This window comes from Lissotriton helveticus, chromosome 12 (assembly GCF_964261635.1).
Source record: "Lissotriton helveticus chromosome 12, aLisHel1.1, whole genome shotgun sequence".
NCBI classification, from domain to species: Eukaryota; Metazoa; Chordata; class Amphibia; order Caudata; family Salamandridae; genus Lissotriton; species Lissotriton helveticus.
The window spans coordinates 213217901-213233760 of NC_136073.1; the positions used below are offsets into that span (position 1 = coordinate 213217901).

Sequence of the window (15860 nt, forward strand, 5' to 3'; positions counted from 1 at the left end):
CAGCAGTCATACATTCAATCATATTCATAACACAGGTCTCATTGATTATATATTGCTGGACGTAAGGCTACGGCCTTACCTCACTGACATGACCATAACACCACAACACAATAATTACCATAATGCTCTTGCCCTAGTCATTGGGTTATCAGTCCATTCCAATTCTAAAAACTGCTTGGAGCCATTTAACAGGAGGCTTAGAATGACCAATAACAAGCGTAGAGCCAAATGGAGCACTATGAAGCTCTCCAAGGAGTCTATTGGGGAGATCAATAGGCTTGTAGCAAATGGTTTTGAGGGTATCATGTTGATTGACCTGAGATCGAAACTTCTGGAGTCTCAGGAAGGAGCATGTACGGCACACAACCAGCTGTTCCACAAGCTTAGGAATCTCTTATGCACGGAGATCAAGCGAAAAGGATGAGTCCTCCCTCATGCAGAGGTGCTAGGAAAAGCTTGGCTATTGCAATAAAGAATTATGACAGATTGAAAATCCAAGACACCAAGAGGGCTTGTAGAAAAACCATCATAAAGGCAAAAAGAATTTGGCAGTGAGAGAAATGGGAGTGTCTGGTAGTTGTTACTAGGAGGAAGGACCACTGATCTGTCTGGAACAAAGTGTCTTCCAAGAGTGAATATGGCTATTTGCCCCATTGAGAATAACATCCAAGCAAGTGATTGGGTTACTAATTTTTCTAGTATATATATTCCCTGTCCAGAGACTTTGAGAATAACTGCAGTGATTAGGCAGGGTTAACAGCTGTTTGGCTACTCTGTGAAGGCAGAGTGGCCCAGCTCTCCCGGTTTATGTCGATGTTGCATTAGCTTACTGATCCAGTTGTTCAAAATTAGGCCTCAGCTATAACCCATCGAAGTTAGCATGGCCATCAAGAGACTCATCCCTGCAGAGCTCCAGGGCTGGATAAGGTCCATGTGGACTTGTTCTTGGATGAGAGTGACTTTTGGAGTTCCTACTTTGCAGGGATCTTTAATGCCATATTGAGAGGGGATCCCATTCCTTCAACTTGGGCTGGACCTGAAATCATTGCCATCTTTAAAAAGGGTTTCCGTGACATACCAACCAACTACAGATCCATAAGCCTTATACAGAGCTCCACAACATTGTTTAGTAGGACAATCCTAGACAGTCTCCAAGAGTGGCCATCTACAAATAAAATTCTTACTCTCTTGCAAGCGGGCTTCAGAGAACACACAAGCACTATTGACCAAGTGTTCCAGTTATAGTTATTGTTTTGGAAAACTGTTACATTAGTTAGTGGTCGTCTCAATTTTCTCTTTGTAGACTTGGGCTCAGCATTTGATCATGTTCCAAGATCTCTCTGGCAGGTGCTGTTTTGAAATGGGGCTGGGGGTGAGGAGGGGGGTTGCCCAGGTACCTACTGAATATTATGATTAGACTCCATGAAAATAATTTTGTTCAGGTTAGGTGCGACCAAATGGGTGAATTAAACAATTCAATTCCTGTCCATAGAGTTGTCAGGCAGGGTGTGTACTCACACCCACCCTGTTCACCTTCTATATTAATGGTCTAGTTCCATTTCTGAAGTAATGTGACAACAACGCCCGAGCCTGGCAAACATGAGGGCTCATGTTTGCTGACGATACCCTACTTCATTCCAAATCACCTACGAGCATCCAGAGACTATTGGACTGTTGTGACTCATTCTGTAGGCAAAGGGGTTTGGAGGTTAATGTAGGGAAAACTAGATTCATAGTCCTGAACTCCTTCTCATTCAACTAGACCCAATCCTACGCTAATGAGATCCCTCTGGACCGTGTACACACTTTTGACCATTTGGGGATTACACTTACAAAACAGCTATACTGGCACACCCATGTAACCCAGCACAGGCTCAAACTGGAACAAGTAGCTGTAGGAATCGTAAAAATATCTCAAAGTTCTCAGTTTCGTCCTATCTCACTGGCCATCCAGATCTACAATCATTAGGCCCTGGTTCTACTCTGTATGGCACAGAATTATGGGGGCATTGGGATGTGAATTCACTACTAATACCTGAAATTCAATTTATGTGCCAGCTGACGGGGTTGCTTATCAGTACCCCTCTACTCTCCCTCAGACTACACCTTGGGCTTAGACCAATTTCCGAGAAAATAGGATTAAGACCATCCTCTTTTGGAAAAGAATCTGGGCCACTCGTGAATTTTGCTCCTATTGACAGGGTTTAGAAGAAATATTGCAAATTCCGGTTCATGCAACGCACCCTGGCTCAGATATGTAAAAGCGACCCTTGCAAAGATCGGGTGCATGAGTCTTAGAAATTGCACTAGCCTTTTCTGGATTGCTCCTAAGATGCTCATTAAGTCCAACTATTGGCAACAAAAGGTTGAATCAATGTATTCCCCAGACAAAGCTTGCTTCTCCCACTGATGCCTTCCTTTTCTTAAAGAACAATTTCTGAATGAGATAGAGACTGAAACAGCCAAGAGGCTGTTTTTTCAGCTCTGCTATGGGAGTTTGCCCATCCACTCCTTTACTTCTAAATGGGCGTGTGGCACCAAAGTGGAGCTTTGCTGGTGTCCATCTTGTGACAGTCCTGGAGAAACGCTTGAGCATGTTCTATTTTCCTTCCCGGACAATCAGAACAGTTGAAAGTTCAGGATATTACCTTTGTGCTGCAATCTGGGTGTAAGAAAACAGAAGGTGGCCCTTAGAGGTATGAAATCTGACTCTGGTCAATTGATGGCTTTTGCACTCTCCCTATATCTAATGTCAATTTGGAGAGTTAAACAAAACCTGTGTACCTCCCCAGAGATCTAAGGTAACACAGTAGTATGTACTGTACTAAATCTGCCTTATTGACTTTAATTCATATACCGCCAATTGGGCTAGTCCATTTATGTGACAGTTACGAATTATGTATGATTTAATAAAGGTTTTAGATATGTATAGTATGTGCTTTTATATTGTTTATTATAATCTGAATATTTCTATTGACAATATTATTTTTATCTGTATGTACTTTTATGGCATTTCTACCAAAATAAAGCTTGACATGATGATGGTATTACAACTTGGATTAAAGAAACATCACCAATGTTATCAACAAACATTGACACTTGCATCTGACAAATAATATGCTGAAAGGCCAAACTGGGACGAAATTAAAAGTCAATAATAAAAAAAACAGATCCTTAAAAGACGAATTAATGTACTGCTCTTTGAAAGCCAATCAGATGATGGTGTGGCTGACTAAATGCAAAGGCTTCTTTCCATGCAGAAACTGCAAAGCCTGCATTTAACAGCACTTATATCAGTATGTTCTCTCTTTCATATCAAAAGTGCGAGAACAATTCATGCTTTCATTACTTGTAAAATAGAATATTGGATGTATATTGTAGAAAGTCCATTTATGAACAGTTATGTTGGCAGCACCATTATACCTGAAAGGCTTTTACACATCAAACATGTACAACATTTCCACAAAAAATGTCATGGTAATGGAGAACCACTTACTTACTTTGGCACAGACAACGTTACCAATAACATCTTAGGTAGGACTTGGACTCTAATCCTACATAGAGTGGAGTTGAAATACACTATATCTCTCAAAAGCCCACTCCCGCAGGGATCGAATCGTGAGGATCTAAGCATACATCTTGAGCCTGATTAAAATCATATGAACTGTAATGAAAGTGGTTTCCAATGTTTCTCTGATCGTGTTACATTTTGTCATAGATCGCAGTGCACATTTTATTGTAAGACTTATGGATTAGTCTTTCTCCTCCTAGTAAATATTTCCTCTTCACTTTTTTATTTTTTCTTAGAAATATCCTCCAGCCATCACAGCTACACCTGGATGTAATTGCAAGTATTTCTTTCCAATTTTATGTTTACATCGAGTATTATTTAATTTCATGCAACTTCATAAGCAAACGACATACAGGAGAGGATGTAGCCTTACGGCTAGAGCGGTCGACATCGAAGCTGGGGAACCGGGTTCGAGCCTCGGCAACGACGCTCAACATCCTGTGATTCTGGGAAAATCACTTCATCTCCCTGTGCCCAACAAAAATGAATGTGTCCATCTGTAACGAAACTGGTGCTCATGGAAAGCGCTCTGATACCCTTTGTCTCTGGTCTAGTTCGCGCTATATAAAACTCAATTTTTTATTTTTATTTTTATTTTTTATAAAAAAAATACATGATGTTCTGGACCATTGTCAATTATGATCACTAGTTGGATCCATTATAAATTAGGCAGTGCCTTCTGGCAAGATTTATGAAACATAATCTACCCACTTTGGTCATACTTAGCACACTTTTTAACTTGATCTACATGTACCCCGTGTCAAACACTTACTACCCTGCTCCCTCTGTCCAGTATTATAGCTTAAGAATATATAGTGTATGGCTTCATCAGTTTTTTTCTTGTCAATTATATCCATTCAAGTGTATGTGTAGCTGGATTCAAAAAAGAAAACAACATAATTCAAGAGCGAACTGTTAAAAGATCATTCAGCTATTTTGATTGTTAGTGATGTACGGAAAAATGCTTTGAGAAATACAATCTGGGATTAATGATGCAATTAGCTTGCTGTGTTCTGTGATGAATCATTTACACAATGAAACATTAAGAATCTTCTATGAAAGAAATGAATAGCACAGTTGTTAGAAATGGGGTTTCTGGTTGTTTAGGGTATCCACCTAAGCCAGGCAGAACCCACACCTCTAGTCAGGGTAAGGGTGTTACACACCCAAGATAACCCCTGCTCACCCCCTTAGTAGCTTGGCAGAGCAGTCGGGCTTATCCCAAAGGCAAGGTGTAAAACACACACCAGTGACATACTAAATACACCACAAAAGATACTCCACATAAAATTATATAAAAATATCCCATATATTGTATATAAATATAGACCAAAACAACATGAACCATAAATCACTTTGCCAACTAGGCAATTGTCATAACATCACCTGCAATAAAGTACATACTTAGTTGTCCATGTAACGAAAACACAATTACTGCGCATATAATGGCAATCCTAAAATAATATTTTTTTACTCTGACGGTGTAAAAATCAAGCCAACATACACTAGCATGTCAGGGCAAGAAAAGCAGTAGTTATGAAATGGAACACATGAAATATTCTGATACCAGGCGAGTCCAAAAGAGCATACATTAACCATCAGTGCATGATATGCGATATACGAAACCAAATATCACCAGCCATACATAGATTGCACAAAATCACCCTAAGAGCATAGGAGACAGTGTACCTGCCCTCGTACTACATGCAATGTGGTAATTCAGGGGTTCCATGTGTGGTACTGGATCCTCTGCGCTCCGTTTAGCGATATTACGATAATTTGTGGCAGTGAAGAAAACGGAGCACCTGGGGCCTCCGCTGAGGCTTCAGCCCATCCAAGACTTCACCCCGTCCAAGACACAAGATCTAGTGCTTCAAAACACTTCCTAGCGGGAGAAGGGGGAAACACCAATACAGGGCCAATGCAGGGAGACCTCACCCAGTCCTTCCCTCGCGTGTAGGGAATCGATGCTGCTGCCCATGAACGCGCGGTGCGGCAACCTATGTCGGGTCACGCAAGCCCCTTGTGTGTGCTTCTGCACTCAGGAGAGCTGGGAAAGGCTGGTTTGCCAAGTTAATCCTGCTCTGGGGAGTGGGGCTGTAGCGTTGGCCCAGTGCTGATCCATAGTTGCTGCAGCATCCCGCCGAAGTTGCATCGAGGCTTCCCTGATGACGGGGCTCCAGTGAGGGGTTCTCGCAGATGGTGCTGGTATCCTTCGATGAGGAGTTGGTGCCCCTGGCCGGCGCTACTCCTCACCGGGCTGCTCCCTGTCTGGGGGAGGCCGCACTGGTGGACAGCACCAGCACCTATAATCAAAGAAAGCAGAATTGGCGCTGACTGCAGTACACAAGGGCCTCAACCAGCGCTTGCTACGTGATGTGCCCTGAGAGTCAGGCACACGTAGCAGCGTTTCACAGCGCGCTGGTTCAAACACTCCCTCAGCTTTAGGGACATTAATATAGCACTTCACCTGTGCTTTAAATGATATACCCACCAGAAAGGCACTCACCACCTACTTCTTAGGGCTAAATCTAATCCCCAGATTGAGCCCTTTCCTTTACAATAAAAGGGTGAAGAGCAGTCCAGTCTTCTCCTGCCTCAGACAGGAGCAGCAACTGCAGGCCAACCCACCCCACACACAGCAGGGGCAGCGCTCCTCAGACAGTTCTTCAGCTCTCCTTCTAAGCAGGTTTACTTTAGGATCCAGCAAGGATCTGGTGAAGTCTTTTATCTCCCTGAGTCTTCCAACAGGAGGCAAGCACACACAAGCCATTGGAGACCTTCTCAAGCAGGATACCACAGCAGGGCAAAAAGAGTCAGTCCTTTTCCTCTGCCACCGATTGAAGCAGCACTGCAGGCCAACCCACCCCTCACACAGAAAGTGCGGCACTCCTCACACAGCTCTTCTGCTTTTCTTCTTGGCAGGGTCCTCTTTTTTCCAAAAGTAAACTAAAATCCTGGGGTTTAAGGTCTCATACTTGTACCCTATTTTCTTGTTGTTCTCTTTGATTCAGATCTCTGAGCTTAGTACAGACCATTTCTCTCCTCCCTGGTCCAAGTTGACCACAGGGGTTGGAGGCAGCATTGTGCAAAGGAAACACAGCCTATGCGGGTGCTAGTGAAACTCCTCCCACCACTCTAAATGCAGATCAGGTATATTTGGCCTAGCGATGAGTCACCTAGGCAAGGCAGGACACACATCAGCCCCAATTGTGACTGTCTAGAGTAAATGCACATCCCCAGTGCCTGTCACTCTAAAACCAGACTGTGAATACACAAACAAGCAGAGACTGGTAAAGCAAGAAAATACAGAGACTGGAGGAACAGGTTCCAAATTTGATCACCCATAAAAATTACAAATGGTGACCACTATCATTACTGTGGCATACTCGACTCCATGACAGTAGAAACCCTGAGGAGGGGAAAAGAAAATAAGGATTTCCATCAACTGCCCTTAGTGGCCAGTGTCATCATTTGGAACTCCAAAGGTACCCCTGTCACCTCAGTTCTACTGGCAGCAAGCCAGAGGCTGGTGAAGTAGGTGTTGTAAGAGACCAATGAAGAAAGGAAAAGAAAGATTGACAGCCTAATTATCCAAAAGGTATACTGACCGAAACAATCAATAATGCAGTGCAAAGGAAAGTAACTAAGTGTAGGTGAAGTTAAAAAAGGTTCAGCAGCAATCCAAACAACTTTATTAATGACTGCTGTTGATCTTACTAAAAAAGTGTCAGCATGTAACAAATCTGCCGGATGTTGTGGTCTACTAGTTTCAGCCGTTCTGGGTCACAGAACCCCGGCTTTCTTCAGGACCTTCAAATGAGAGCTACTGCATAAAAGTGCAAATTGAAAACAGTGAAACAAATATGCAAGGGGAACAAAAAACATATAGTTATCACAGTAACATTACTTGTGATAATTCACAATACCTCTGTACAGGAAGGATGGTTATTCATACCTATCCTGTGTGAGGTTTGAACCTCACCTCACCTGGCTCAGACTCAGGTCAAGGGAGGCACTGTCCTCTCCGTCGGTACCTCAGTCGTTATGCTGAGGCTGGGGGAGGTCAGACTACCAGATTATTTGTATATTGTTTTTGATTGGATTTGGGGATTGAATCTGGTGTAGTCTCTAAACTTTTCCCTTTGACCCTTGCTCCTTTGTGGAGTGTTGTTTTTTAGTTAGTTTTTAAAGCAAGAAAATACCCACTTTTTAAAAGTGGCATTTTCAAACACACAATTTAAAAACCACCTTTACTAATAGGCATGTAATTATATTCTGAATTTAGAGAGCCTAAACTCTGTTTCTCTATCTTGTTCCAGTGAAATGGTACACAAGTAAGATATTACAATCCAGCTCCCATGGTAACCTATGGAACAGACAGCCTTTCAACAGTGAAAAACGAAATACACAGTACTACAGTATCGGGACATGTAACACACACCAGTACATGTCCTACCTTTCACGTACACTGCACCATGCCCATGGAGGTACCTTGGACCTACCTGAGGGGTGCCTTATATGTAAAAAAAGGGAAGGTAAAGGCCTGCCTAGTGGGTTCACTTGCCAGGTCGACATGGCAGTTTTCAACTGCATGTGCAGACACTGCAGCGGCAGGTCTGAGACACATTTACAGGGTAACTTATGTGGGTGCACAACCAGTGCTGCAAACCCGCTTGTAGCATTTGAGTTACAGGCCCTGGCACACTCAGTGCAATTTATTAGGGACTTACCAGTAAATCATATATGCCAATCATGGATCACAATTTACAAAGAGAGCATATTCACTTTAGTACTGATTAGCAGTGGTAAATTGGCCAGAATCCTAAAGCCAACAAAAACAGGGTCAGAAAAATAGGAGGCAACATTTTGGGGATAAACCTGAAAATTCGGCCAGTTCTAAACAGCCTCTTTGCATGATGTTTCACATGCACTGTGCAATGTATTTATTTCTAGCTCAGAAATACAGAAATAACTTTTGTTTTGACCAAGATCTGTTGTTTGCCTGAAAATCTATACCGCCAGTCTACTGTTGGTATATTAATGAGAACAACAAATCGAAGACACATCAAAACTGATTGTTCCCTATTCTGCTCTTATTATGTGGCTCAAAGAGTCAAGGTGGTTTTTGTGCAGCATCGTAACCACTAGCTCTGTGGAGTTTGACAGCACTAGCTTGTTGGCAACACCGGAAATATTGTGCAATTTATTTATTTATTTATTTATTTATTTATTTTTTACAATTTATTAAGCGCAGCGTATACCCGTGGGCGTCTTGGCGCTGCAATGTATTGGTGTATATTTATGCATTATATAGGAAAAGGATAAGTAGATGTTCGTTTCTTTAAAATGCCTATCAGCGAACTAGTGATTCCCAATGTAAATGGAGCAAAATGTGCCTGTAATGTATAGACTCCTTATGTGTATATATACGACATCGTCTGTAGGCGGATCTAAAAAGGCCAAACTTAATTGAGAACATCAGAAGTTTCACAATTGTCAACAATTATGTACTGTACAGTGTAAAATTGTTCCTGCCAAATGTATAAAGGTTCTGAAGCGCGATGACAGGTGGACCTAATTCTGCAGAAGAAACCTTTGCACTCTAGAAATTAGCTGATATTCGCAAAATATCTTGAAGATGGTATTACTTTTATATTATCTACCTATTTTTCGTTTTCCTTCGGGTGGCAATAGTGCACTAGTCCACCCGTGGAAGCACCTCGCCCATTAGCTAGAATGGCTTTCGGCATTCAGGATCAAGATTTATTAGCCTAATTATCAGAAACATTTACTTGCAGTGCAGCACTGCCCAATGCTACCAACTGATTGTTTCTGAAGGTGGCATGCTTTATTTAATTGCACACTCTTTTTGTGGTTTTTAAAATATTTCTTAAGTACCTTTCAGAGGGGTAGTGCTGTACATTAATTTAGGCTGGGTTACTCATGTTCTTCGGTGCCTTATAAATTTAGTTTCTGAAGCTGTATGCTACCAGACTAGTCCCCCTTTCCCTCAGGCTGTTTTCTCTCAGTTTGTTGATAGCATCCAGTTAAGGGGAAGATTGTGTAGGTTGTCCTGTCCAACCCCCACGACATTTGCTCCAAGAAACTCATTCTTACCTGCATTTTGGTTTAAATATTATTTTTAATATTTCTCCACCTTACACCTTGGTTTTATTATATCACAGACCACTTTCTTAGATGTACCTTGAAGAATTGTGTTCCTATTGGTCAAGATCTTATTTACATTTTTTTAAATGCACAGAGGGCAGACGTCTCTTAAGGTCAAGGGCACCACTTGGCGTTTGGCCATTAATTCCAATCAGTGATAGATTTATCACCATTTACAGGCATGTAGTTTATTGAACCGAACCTATTCCACAGGGGTAAGTCCTTTAGGCTAGCCATGGATCAAATTTTAATGACCATTTGTTGCTAGACTGATACTGTCAATATACTGAATTCTGGCTTGGTCTCTTCCTCCTATGGATGAGAACTGAGCTGTAGAGGCCAACACTATCCTTCACTTGCAGCCAAGAAGATTGTTATTCTCTTTGCGAGGATGAGGCTGTAGAAAAGAAAATACAGAATATGTAGTTTATTTTTCTCCAGTCCAACATGCAGACATTGCAGGGCTGGAGCAGGGACTAGGAGTGAGCTGCAGCGGAGGCCAACTTCCCAAGCCTCTGAATTTCCTGGACTCTAAAAAGAGGTCCAAGTGCCATCTGGTCTGAATGGTTTATCACACAACACAACAAGCTGTATGCTAAGAGAATCATGCTGGCTGGGCAAATCTTCAGTTCTCGACCTAGCCCAGGAAGATAAGAGAGCTGACGGGAATTCAGGCTCTATGTAGGGTGATTACGTTTCTAAAAGTAGAAATCTAAACTACCCAAAAGGAAGAGCCTCCCGGGGATTATCCTTTTTTAGGTTTTGCAGTAGCTGATAAGGGGGAAAGAAACCACATATAAATATGCAATGCTCAGGGCTGGCACAACTTCTAATGTTCAGGCTTACCGTGTGGCGTGACTTGCTGTGGGCTGCAACAATGCACCTCTGACCTGAAAAAAGAAGCCAAAGCTAAGTGACCATTAGCTTTTTTTCTTACTAAAACTATGCTTACCTTCGTCCAGAAAGGACCATTGAAAGTGTAAGTGTTGCACACTTTTTATGTGTAGACAGGGTGCTGCAAATGGTATTTTCTCAAACATTATGCTAGTAGGATAAGCTTTTGTGGATAGAAATGTAATGCTAGGAGAGGCTTTCTGGTTGTTGTTGACTGAATATACCTCTTAAAGTTGATCAAAGGTCAGAATTACATTGCTATTCTCCAAGCTTTTGCATATCATTTTCCTTCCTGTCAAGTACAAGTGTAAATGCATTTTCAGGGTGAGGATGGCGAGCTACCATCTTCAAGACCCATATTCATTAGGTGAGTCAGTGAAAAGATTCTTTCAGGATAGAAGTGTTTTACTCCCTATGAATAAAGAAAAAAAAATCATCATAGAACTTTAGTTAGTAATATGCATGTTGAAAGGTACACCCATTACATTTTTGTATGGGAATGTACTTGAGCATGTGACTACTCCTGTAGTCTGTCATCATTTGAAGCTTGACACCGGGACTCCTGAAATGCATACAAAGTCAGAATGTTAGGCCAAATGTAGGAGTTAACCTATGCAAACCCATTTCTGACTTAAATATTTATTTTTTGCATATGACACAGAGTGCTCAGATGTTCAGCATCATATATAGTAACTGAGGGTAGTCCGAACAAGATGAAACCATATAGCATTGCCGGCAACCATTTCATAGGATGAAGGCCGAAAGTATGATCTAAAGCGATGTATCTCGGCCAGCCAGCTTTATTTACAGCGTATCTGTGAATAGTGAACTATAGTCCGTCACCTTCACCTACAATAATCCTATAACAGCGCTGCCACTTAGTTTTTCTCATCAACATGGGCTGTACCCCCTCCTACATGGCCATTGACCCTTGCTGATCGACATCTTAGGAGACTCCAACTTTATGCTACCATCTAAGCTTTGGCTCAAATCTGCTATCAGGAGCATATCATAGTCCTTTAAAGCGCAGAGAGAACAGATTGGGTCCTGTCCATTGGTGTATGTGCTCAAAAACGTTAACTGAGCAGTAGCATTCAAACCGGGTCTGCTTTTTGGATGCTTTCCCAGCTCAGTTAACTGGTTGCAGCCCAAGCTTTTCTATGTTCTAGATGTCTGTCATCTAACCTGGTCCCGGGTAGCTGCTTCACTGTAACAGCACAAACTGTTCAGGGTTCCACCCGGAGCCTTTGGGGCAGGCTGAATTAAAGCTGGGGGGTGAGGGGGTAGGAGGGTTGGGAAAGGGAGGGGCAAGAAAGACCAATGGAGGAGTTGCAATCTATATTTTGTTCCCAAATTTCCAGCCCATGTTGCTTATACCAGGTGTCTCCAACCAGTCCATCATGAGCTACCAGTAGCTCACAGACACCTTCTGAGTACCTCATAGCCTTGAGTTTATTTTTAAATAAGCACATGGTCACATTTCCTGTTTAAACTTAAGAGAATTCTTTGTTTATTTTACTTTATTGTCATCAGGTTGCAGATAGCAGGCCCTGATAATGAGCAGTGCTCAGTCAGATTCATGACCCAGGCTGGGGCCTAGAGGTGAAGAACTGAAGCACCGAGGTATTTAGCTCCTAAGTAAATGTCCTTGTCAAATCCATATTGGAGCATGAGAACAACATGATGTTTTTTTAAATGGGAGAAAATGAACATTAAAAGTTACCTTAATGATTAAGTTAACTCTTCATTTTCTTCCATTTAAACAAATGGCTACTTTTTTATGTTTTAAATATTGCACTGTGTCTACAGGCCACTGGGAGCAAGATGCCTGGTCTTTGTAAATGTGACACTTGGAAATGGGAGAAAATTTAAATGATGACTTTTATGAAATCCAAATAAACACAAAGTTAACACTTCAGTTTAATTGTCTCCCATTTCAAAGGGGAAACAACGTTTACAACACTGTTGGTCCAACGCGGTGCCATTACAACGACTGCGTTGTTACCAGGCATACCATTACAACGCAAGTCATTACAACGACTTGCTGGAGGGAGCTTTAAGTGTTGGATTTCAAATCCAACACCTTCCCTATTGTTGCACAGACTGGAATTGGAATTGTAAATTATACTATTCCAAACTCCAGAGCCCCCTACAGCTAGTTGTTGTAATGACTTGCATTGTAATGGTACGCATAGTAACAACGCGGTCGTTGTACTGACCGCGTTGTAAAGGCATGTGTTGTAAACGCATGTGAAGTAACTTCATATATTCATTTCAAAGTGCTGCCTTTGCACACTGTAGGCATCTAGCTCTCAGTGGCTGGAGGACACTGTGCCCTATTCATAACTGAAAAATACAGCAATTTTTTCAAGTAGAAGAAATTTAAAGTGTACATTCTTTTTCAATATTATGAAAATGTTTTAGAATATTTTTCTGGTCTTTAAATTTCTCTCATTTAGAAAAAAATGGATTGTATGTTTGTGTTGTTCATGTAAAGGTGCCGCATATGTCAAAAGGTGTGACCTGTGCCACAAGTGCATACAACACAGGATCTAAGTCACCCATGCACATATATCTTATTCATACACTACGCTCTCAGTGACACGCATGGCAGCCCTGTCATAGTGCCCCTAGTCAAACATATTTTGTTCAAACCATAGTATCTTGCTCTGTAGACATTAAGCTTAAAGTCAAGTGAAGCTGAGCCTGGGAGTATCTGGTAGGACTAAGACACTTACTCCATGTGTGCCTATCGAGATACCCATTTTGTGTAATTGATACAAATCTGCCCCTCCCAGTGGGATACATCATTGGGAGAAGCTTGACCTGGGGAAAACTGGGGGCTGGTTAAGTAGTGGTGAGTTAACTTTTGAGAATATGTTGGCTTCATAAGCACAGGATAGTTCCTCTTTGTATGCTGTCAGATGTGTTGCAGCTTTCACAACTTTGATTCTTGTGAAATTGAAAGCTCAAGGCCATCCGTAGGAACTATCTTTGTGGAGAGTCCCCGATATAGGAGGTTTGTGCCAAAAACGTGTGAAAGGTTAAAAGATAAATCTGCCCCTTTTATGGATAGTGTTAGAAGCGGCTGTCTCTAGTTGGCAGAGGTATACACTTCTGACAAATAGGGACACACCTTTTCTAGTCAGGGCAAGGGGATCACACACTTTGATAACCCCTGCTCACCCCCTTGGTAGCTTGGCAAAGCAGACAGGCTTATCTCAGAGGCAGTGCGTTAAGCATTTATGACCACATACAGTAATAAAGTGAATACACTACAAATGGACACGACACAGTAGAATTATAAAAATAAGGATTTTTATATAAGGCTTAGCACAACACCAAATAACGACAAAAATATACCACAATCTTAATAAATACTCTTGGAAGGAAAAATAATAGTTCAAGCGTAGTTTCTTCTTAGCACAAAGTCTTTAGTATCAAAAGCAACTCTTCTTCTCTAAAACACAGTTCTTGGCAACAATGTAACCCCCACGGGAGTCACACGACGTCGAGGCAAAGTTAATCCAAAGGTTCGGCGTCGACCGCGAGGAGCGCTACGTCGAGCCCGGAGTCGCACAGACCCCCACAACACAGTACCGTGAAGCACTCGATGATCAGCGGCGTCGAGATGTCCGGCGTCGCGTCTTCGGCGTCGATCGGGCCTCGGAGTCGGGGCGATCTGCAGCGGCGTCGACCGAAGTCAGGCAGGAGCAGCGCTCATGAGGCGAAGCAGGATACGGCGTTGTCGATGTTGCAAGAGTGAGCAGCGCTCACGGCGTCGAGAGGGCTCGAAGTCGATGCGATCAGCAGCGGTGCAGACACGAGGTCACTTGGAGCTGGAGCCGAACTCACTACTCACTGGCGTTGTTGCTGGCGTCGATCGGGCCCGGCGTCCGGCGTCGAGGAAGTGGGACACTGGAGCCGTTACTCACGATGTCGAGCTGGATTTGGCGGCGTCCGTCGGCGTCGAGATTGCTGGATTCTTTCAAAGGTGCTGGATTCACAAGTTCCAGCAAACAGCACTTTAAGCAGATGAAGTCCTTTAGCCCAGTGACTTCAACAGGAGACTGGCACTCTTCCAGCCCTTGGAGATTTTCTTAGCAAAGATTGAGAGTACACACACAGTTCCTCTCTCCTGGTTCCTTGGCAAAAATAAAGAAGCAATGCAGGATTCCCCCAACAAACAGCACAATGGCAGAAAGGGTAGGCAGTCCTTAGATCAGCAGGCTTCTTGTCCTTGGTTCAGGTTTCCTTGTCAGAAGTGATCTAAATTCTTGGTTCAGGGGTCCTTCTCTTATACCCCTTTTTGGCTTTGATCCCTTTGTCCATGCAGGGGAATTTCCCCCCATCTTGGGTTTGTTGTGGGTGTTGCCAGGCCGAAGCACCTGGCCTATTCACTGTGCAGGGCAGAGTCTTCAGCCGCCCAGCAGGAGCGGAGCCAGCATTGTCACTGGCAGGGGCAGGGCCATCAGTTGCCCGGCAGGAGGTGGGCCAGGAAAGTCCCAGGCAGGCACAGAGTCATCAGTCGCCTGGCAGGGGGGCGGAGCCAGCATTGTATCAGGCAGGGCAGGCTATTAGGAGCTACTCTTCCCCTACTCTCAATGCAAATGTCCCACTCATCCCACACTGACTCATTCAGACCTCTGGAGCCACCCAGCTCCTGTCACACGCACACCAGAACCAGCAGAGACCGGTAGACAGTTAGACAAGAAAATAGCTACTTTCTAAAAGTGCTATTTTCAAACACAGAGTCCAAAAACCATCCACACAAACGGATGCGTTATTAAACCCTGAGTTCAGGGATACCAAACTTGACATTGCACCATGCTCCCCGAGCCCGCTAGGATTATAGCATTAATAATCCTGGCAGCCCATTCTAACTGATGGAGAGCAGGTAACCTTACAATAGTGAAAAACGAATATGGCTGTAATTCACTATTAGGACATGCCAACCTTGTCAGGCTTGTCCTACCTTATGCTTACAATGCACCCTGCCCTTGGGCCTACCATAGGGGTGACTAACATGAAGTTAAGGGAAGGTTTAGGGACTGGCAAGTAGGTGTACTTGCACAGTCTGCGTGACAGTACCAGACTGCACGTGGTCTAGCAATGGTAGACCTTCAGACATACTTTTACTAGGCCGCTCTTGTGGGTGGCACAACACGTGCTGCAGGCCCACTAGCAGCATTTGTATTTACAAGCCCTGGCACTCCTGGTGCAC

The 15860-nt window shown here is 43.0% G+C and overlaps 1 protein-coding gene across 7 annotated transcripts in view; it reads left to right on the plus strand.

Annotated features, from left to right (window-relative positions):
* Positions 1 to 15860, plus strand: part of MEAK7 (MTOR associated protein MEAK7) — a 254710-nt gene that overhangs the window by 43534 nt on the left and 195316 nt on the right. For 2 of the 7 annotated variants that reach the window (XR_013603851.1, XM_078671084.1), the window contains exon 2: positions 3808 to 3841. The exons of 1 other annotated variant lie outside the window; for it this stretch is intronic. The gene's annotated coding sequence lies outside the window, so the exon portion shown is untranslated. Of the gene's footprint in view, positions 1 to 3807; positions 3872 to 12169; positions 12260 to 15860 lie in introns of those variants that run through there. 4 more of the 7 variants (XM_078671083.1, XM_078671085.1, XM_078671082.1 and 1 more) reach the window with 4 other exon arrangements.